Below are 8,204 nucleotides of genomic sequence, written 5' to 3'. Positions count from 1 at the left end.
GGATAATTAGGGAAACTGAGTCAGGACAATAACAGAGAACTGTCGCCTAACATTCCACGCTCTCTCTCTCTTTGTTGAATTATCTTCCTCTATAAGGTCTCAGCGCCATAATTTTGACCAACTCTATGTGAATTAAATAAAAGTGCGCAAGACAGTCCCGCTGCCCTACGAGGGGCTCCCCAAGTCTGTCAGGGGCTCCAAAAGTGGGGCCTCTATGGAACAGGAGCTGCTACTAGGAGACAGATTTCTGAGCAAATCATGCACTTAGACCAAGGCAGGCAACCCCGAACTATTAGAGTCCCGATATCAAAATGCTGAAATAGTAATTAAGGACCTGGGGAAACAGTAGTGGAGGAACAAATCAGAGAGACTCCCAGATTACTAGTTGTTTATAAAGAATAATCCCCAAAACTGAGTCTGCCAGGGGCAATTCCAGCAGAATAAGGGAATTCAAAGTTAAATAACCTCCAGTAAATTTTAAGCAAGGAATAAAATAATTTCCAATTCAATCTGAAGTAATGGAATAGGGGCAGGGCAGAAGTGCCTAAGAAAAATACATCAGTTTTTCCCACTTTCCTGACCAGCTTCAGTTTCCTTTCTTTCTTTCTTTCTTTTTTTTTTTTTTTACAAGGAAAAGAACTTATCAAATTCCATATATAAATCCCAAGAGTGAATCAAAATTCCTATCTGTAACGGACTAGTACAGTAAGTTTCCTAAAAATCCCTCTAACATACAGCAATAGTTAAACAGTTTTAACAAATCTTAAACACAGCAATACGTTAAAATTTTAACAATAATTCAACCACTTTCCCACTCCCCAATATCAGTCCAAGTTACATCAGGAGCAGTGATCTTCTCAAAAAGTGCTGTCTGCTGAGGAGTCCAAAGAAGGCGTGGCCGTGCTGCCTGATGGGCCGAACCAGAAGCAGGTCAATACCTCTAATTGACCAAAATCTAGAAATAAAGGTTAGAGCAGACTGATACAAAATGTGAAAATTGTATGAATTGGCCAGGGCTTCCCAAGAGATAAAATAGCAGTTAGGCTTTTGCTCTCTCATTATTTAGAAACCTTTAAAAACCTGACTATCCACAGACACAAATATTCAGTAACAGATAGATGACCGGGATAAATACCCATTTGCCAGGTATTTAGGATATAATGATTACATATAACCAGATTGGAAATAGCAAGGTATTGTTATGCCAAAGTTCCCTTTTAATGGGGTGACCCAGTTCCTTCAACAGTCCTGTTTCGTAATTCTGCCTTAGATTATAACCATCCCCTCTTAATGTTTGAGATAAAGGTTTTATAGACATTCCTTAATGTTTGACAATATAAAGGTTTATCCATTTCAGATGTCATTAGAATATCAGTAATGTCATTGTTCTTGTTATTCCATAAAAAGCTTGCTGTTCCCATACTTGGGGCTAGACTCTTTCAGATAGTCTCATCTAGCCCTGGGATCAACATGGATCCATTGGTCCCAGTATTTCTCTCCATTTAATAAATTATTGAATTGGTCTCTAATCTCCGTCTTGCTCACTTTCTTTGGCATTACAGTATGACATAATTGAATTGCATTAAGTTTCTATTGACCATTGCTGTGATAATAGAAATTAGTTTCAGGAGGAAAAAATGCAGGGACACAACCAAACATAAGCAGTTAAAACTTAACTTCCAGCAAAACAGAATAAAATAGCTTTAATTCATTTTTACTCTAGATAATTGTCCCACTAATTGTCAGAGGGTGGAGCTTTAAAACTCCAAACTACATTAACTATAAGGCCAAAGAATTTTACTTCTATTAACAAATTCTATTAACTAAGTTTCAGACATATCCTAAATAGACATTTACCATAAACATATATTTGTGACAATAAGAATTTGTTTCAGTAAGTTCACTTCTTTCAAATCTAAGCAGATGTGAACATTATACATACAAATCAGTTTGCTTTTAAAAAATACCCAATACATAGATAAATATCCCAAATTACATATTGTTCATAACAGAAACATTTTCAAAAGGACAAAAAAAAATATATTATTTTCAGAGGCTTTTTAAATGACCTCGGAATTACCTAATACAATCAGTTAAAACTGAGAATATCCTATACAGAACATCCTAATATCACATAAAAAAAATCCAAGAGGTTCTTACAAATATTAAACTTTTAGAAATACCATAACGTCATATCAATAACAGTAATAAATTGGTTTCAGTAAGTTCACAAGTTTGCTTTCATATTTAACAGAAACATTTTCAAAAGGACAAGGAAAAACTAAATGGGCATAACCTCAGGATACAATCAATTAAACTTATACAGAATATCCAGTTCTAAGAAAAGAATCTAAAAGATTCTTAAAAATATCCTTTAAACGTTTAGAAACAGCCTTACCAAATTATAGATCAATTAATTTATAAGAGGGTCTATCTCTTGAAATCTGGAACACACTTAGTGTGGGGAGGATTCCACATGGCCGCCCTTCCCCCCACTCAACCTCCAAAGAGACTGGGGGGAGGGAAGGGGAGCTAACCTGGCCCCCAGGCTAATTAAGTGCTAAGTAACTGGAGTAGCAGAGAGCAGTGGGGACTAGTTTAAGACAAAAGATCCTTACCCCACCCAACCTTTAGTGGGTTGGGGATGGGGGTGTTGAAACTTTTAGAAAAGTCAGACCCTAATTGGAGACACATGACCCCTTTCAAGTACGTTAACAGAACTTCACCCCAATAAGTTCTTAAGTTCAAAGATAACCAAATCTAGCCTGCAAAGGAAACAGTAAAATTATTTCTCACAATTTAAAAAATCATTCTAATCAGATGTTTTCTCCAGCCTGAGTTCAAAGCAATCAGCATAAACTCCTTTTGTTCTCCAGAGGCCTCATCTAAGGTATTTAAGCCATGCCTAAATTTAAACTACCCCAGTGCCAATTTTTTTTAAAGTTTAAAATCACAAGTAACTTTTAAACAATTCTCAAATTTCTTAATTTAGCAGAGCTCTGAACCAAACAAAGTCACAAATAAGTGACAAACAGCACATAAAACACATGGATATGACTACATGACTGCGCGGCCAAAAACATGAAACAAAACATTGCCCAGAGTTGTGCCAACTGGCACACAGAACCAGATGTGTCTTAGACACCCAGGTAGGGTCCCCTGAGTCCAGAAGACCCTACTCTCAGAATTTATGCTCGTCAGCATTTCATAATTGTGGGAATCCAGATGCTAGCATACAGAACACAACAGGTACAGACAGATAGAACAGATGGTACCCCAAAAGGTACTCGGACTTACTCTCCAATGGCCGAAATGGGAGTGTTAGGCTGTTGTGTCTGGAAACTGCTTTTTTTCCCAGAGGCTCTGGAAAAAAAATCCAAGGGGGTAGGCCTCTTCAGGCCAAGAATTCAGATCCCCAGCCACCCTGAGCAAGAAAAGTCTCTTATCTCTAATCCTGCTCATTTTCTGAGCAAGACAAAGATTAGAGAATATTTAATAATTTATTAAATGGAGAGATATACTGGGACTAATGGATCCATGTTTGGTCCCAGGACTGAATGAGACTATCATCTCCAAGAATCCAGCAAACAATCAGTTCTCAATGACATATATACCCGTGGCTCAGATGCAGAGGGTAGATTGAGGCAGAGGCAGAGTCAGGGTTCTGAGAGCTGGAACCGGATTCTACCAGGATGGGGTGAGCCTCTGGAGAGGGTCAGAGACATAATCAGGGGGAGGCACCCCGGACATGGGGAGAGGCATCTTGATAAGACAGTATCTGATATACTACTAGCTTGGGATGGAGAGAGGCATTCTGATGTTCCAACAAGGATTCTGATAAAGAGGCAGGGGAGGTTTTGCAGAACTGAGAAGCAGAGAAACCCAGGCAAGACTAGGTCAGGATAATTAGGGAAACTGAGTCAGAACAATAAGAGAACTGTGGCATAACACCTTTAACCAGTAATCTCTTTCTTAATTAGTTACTTTTGGGAAAATTGGGTGCAGCCATCTCTGCTTTGGAATAACTGGCATTTATGTAGTGCTTTAGGTTTCAGAAACTTTATAGATAACTTAATTTGAGCCTCATACCAACCCGGGAAGCAGATGCTATTATTATTCCCATTTTACAAATGAGGAAGCTAAGACTGATAGAAGATCTAATCAGGAAGTTTATCTAAGATAATCAAACACCTGCAGCTTTTAGCTATAGCTAAAACCATATAGCTATAGCTCAACGTGTTATTGCAAGGTCTCAAGTCACAACATAGTTGAAGTTGATATTCTTTTTTTTTCTTTTTCTTTTTTTGCTGAGCAATTGGGGCTAAGTGTCTTACCCAGAGTCACAAAACTAGGAAGTGTTAAGTGTCTGAGACCATCCTTTGCCTTTCCTCTCACTCAACAATCTGATTTCTAACCTCTTTACTCAAATGGACAGCTCCCTCCAAAGTTACCATTGATTGAGTGAAGAGTAGCACAAACTAGCACCCCTCAGTGGACAGAGTTCACCCACTGTCCTGGCTACAAGTGTTTCTATACATGTTCCCAGCCATGCATGTCCCCCCATCATCTATATTCCCTATGTCTTTCACCATTGGTGGAATACTGAGTGGGAGAATGCATGTCTAAATTTATGGGGAAATCTTTCTAATATATTTAATTAAATGCCTCTTGCTTTGGGAAAAAAAAAAACCCTACCAAATTACCAATGGTCTCTCTCTGTCTCCCTTTATTTTCTCTCTGTCTCTGTTTCTCTGTCTATCTCTCTGTCTCTGTTTCTATTTCCATCTCTATTTCTTTCCCTCATCTCTTTCTCTGTCTCTCCCTTTCTCTGAGTGTGTCTGAGTGTGGCTCTCACCTTTTTTTGGGAAACATTAAGGGTGACTTGCCCAGGATCATACAGCTAGTAAGTATCTGAGGCCTCATCCAATGATCTCTTAGTTAAGACGTCTAGTGTTTAAAAGAATTGCACATGTTTAACCTATATCACATTATTTGGTATCTGGGGAGGTGGGAGATAAGAGAGAGGAGAAAAAATTGGAACACAAAGTTTTTTTCTTTTTTTTTTTTTTGTATTTTAAGATGTAAATATTTTTTCTTTTTCAAAAGTATTTTTTTTTCAAATACATGTGAAGATAGTTTTCAACATTCATTTTTGTAACATTGTTTTTCAAATTTTTCTTCTTACCATCCCCAAGACAGCAATCCATCTGATATAGGTAAAATAATACTCCTTTGTGTTCCCATATTTAACACAAAGTCTTACAAAAGTGAATATCGAGGCACCCAATGGTTTCTACAGTTATGAAAACTGAATTGGAGAAATGAAACTTATATTAGAAAACTGAAACCCACAAGGACATCAAAGAATAATCAAGGGAGGTAGTTATCTACTTCCTTCTAGAAGGTATGCTTCTTGGAAGCAGAGACTGGGTTTTGTAATCAGGACTTGTGGCCTGAGGTTTGAAAAGAATCTTTTGTTCTTTGCCCTAGCCCTCCACTGCTATCTTCCTTCTTATAGAAAGTAAGCTCCTTGGAGGTAGGGACCAGCCATACAATTAGAGATGGAGATTCAGGTCCTATAATTTTTGTAAAAGCTAATCAATAGGGAATCAGGGGAGAGACTTGTGGACAGAAAATAAAATAACTGCCTTTGGAGTTCCAAAGGTGTGTCTGCTAACCTAGGCACCCATTCTTGCATTCTTCAGTGAGTCATTGGAGTTCTTGGTAAGAGATTTTGTTTCTTACACTTTCTTAGAGTAACTGATTTGTTTCCATGTATTCTTCTGAGATAGTCTCCCCTTTCTGAATTTTCTGGTTCTCTTCCCTCTAGACATTCTCTTTCTCTTTTGATGGCTCATCATCCATACCAACACCCCTTAACTGTGAGTGTATCTACAGAGTCTGTTTTGATCTCTCCTCTCTTCTCTCTCTCTTACACTAATGACTTTGCCTAGCCCTGCCTCACTTAAATCCAATTCCCTTACAAGTCATTGGTCCTCTTCAAGAACAAAGGATGAACTATAACAAGAAGTAACAACACTATTCTCTCTGCATGATACTCACCCACTCTTATGGTTTAATTGTCATTAGGAATCAGATGATTCCTAAATCTATTTATCCCCCTTATCTCTATGGGCAGCTAAGTGGTGCAGTGGATAGAAGGTCAAAGGCCTGGAATCAGAAAGATGAGTTCAAATCCAGCCTCAGACACTTATCAGTGTAGGTCCCTAGGCAAGTCATTTAACCCTATTTGCCTTAGTTTCCTCATCTGTAAAATAAGCTGGAGAAGGGATTGGCCAAACCACTCCAATATCTCTGTCAAGAAAACCTTGAAGTGTCATATATGACTATAATGGAATATTGTGCTATGAGAAATGATGAGCAGGCTGTTAAAAACATGTTTGATACTGAAAATCAGATATTGAAGAAAATTTATTAAAGAAGAATCTGAAGGAATTGTCTTAATGTTTCTAGTCAGAAGCGGGTTCTGTTCCTATTTGGGAACAGGGAGCACTGAGCACAGAAGTGGGAGAAGCTTTATACTTGTTAGCTCGATGTAGTTCCTTCAGAGATTGGATCGGTCTGTTTCCTTCTGGGTTACAAACTTTCTGACACACCTATTGTATGTTTTCCCTAACTATGTATAAGCATGTTCCCCCTCTCTTGTCATACACCTCGTGTTCAAAAATGGTAGAAAATTCCTCCTAAAAGGTGTGTTGTTTAATATTCAATTAGCTTGCACATTATACTATTAAGCATGCACAATAGCAATTTGGCCAAGTTAGGTCATTGACCCCAACCAGTTTGAGCTGGATCAGCTATTTTCTTAAGCTTGTGGTTTTCTCAAAATCTTGACTCTTTCTGATTGCATGAGTACACACGTGCCATCTCAGCTCCCCAATTCCTTGTTCGCGGAAGGCTTCTGAGAGATTGAAACTTAATTGTTCTATGGAAACTTCCTTAATTTCTCACATTCTGAAAACCCACTAGTCAGTGGTACTTACAGGTGGTATCTTACATTACTTTGAAGTTTACAGCATCCTGTGGAAACTTAACTTTTCAGTGTTTCTCACAAGGCTGATTTCAAAAAAGCCTGGAAAGACTTACATGAATTGATATTGAATGAAGTGAGCAGAACCAAGAGAACATTGTACACAGCAACAAGATTATGTGGTGGTCAGGTATGATGGATTTGGCTCTTTTCAACAATAAAGTGATTCAAGGCAATTCCAATAGACTTGGGATGTAAAGAGCCATCTGCATTCAGAGAGAGAAGTTTGAAGACTGAATGTGGATCAAAGCATAGTATTTTCATCTTTTTATTGTTGTGGTTTTTTGCTTTTTTTTTTTTTTTCTTCCTTTCTCATTTTCCCCCCTTTTAATCTAATTTTTCTTGCTTAGCATGAAGAATATGGAAATATGTTTAGAAGAACTGCACATGTTTAACCTATATTGGATTACTTGCTGTCTAGGGGAGGAAGAAAAATTTGGAACACAAGGTTTTGCAAAGGTAAATGTTGAAAGCTATCTTTGTAGGCATTTTGAAAAATAAAAAGCTATTATTAAAACAAACAACAACCCAGATGTGTACACAACTGAGAAATGTCAACAGGAAACCACAATATCATAAGACTTATGTAAAAACAAGATTTATTACAAGAGAAATAAACATACATGTGGAAGCCAGAGTTCACAGTTCTTACAGAAGTTTGTATATATATGACAGTACAAGAGGAGGAGGAGAAACCAAGAAGGGGATAGGCATGGGAGGTGAAAGGTACAGTAACTCCTCCTAAAGGGGAGGAACAAGGAGATAGCAAAAGCCCTGCCTATTCCCTTGGGACCTATGGAGATAGGAGGGTCTGCTTATCGACAAGCTGCACATGCATTTTCCCAGCCTGGCACAGACTGGCTGGCACCTGTCTTGTCTCCTAAGGACATATAGGGAATTCAGCTTGGAGTGCAAACAACAAATGATGTTAATTGGATAGGGATTGCTTTGTCCCTGACACCGTTCAGGGCCTCCTGTATTCTCTGGATTCAGTATTTCTGGAAAATATGCAACTAAAAAATAAAAAAGACAAGTTCAGGGAACCCCTTAACAGAAGTGCCTGAACAACAAAAATCTCTCTCTATAATTCTCGTCCCTACATCACTAACTGCCTGTTGGCTATCTCCTAGGCATCTTAAATTTAACAGGTCCA

The sequence above is a fragment of the Sarcophilus harrisii genome, chromosome 3 (assembly GCF_902635505.1).
Source record: "Sarcophilus harrisii chromosome 3, mSarHar1.11, whole genome shotgun sequence".
Lineage (NCBI taxonomy): Eukaryota > Metazoa > Chordata > Mammalia > Dasyuromorphia > Dasyuridae > Sarcophilus > Sarcophilus harrisii.
The sequence above is the reverse complement of the archived record's forward strand: the minus strand, read 5'-3'. Positions refer to the sequence as shown.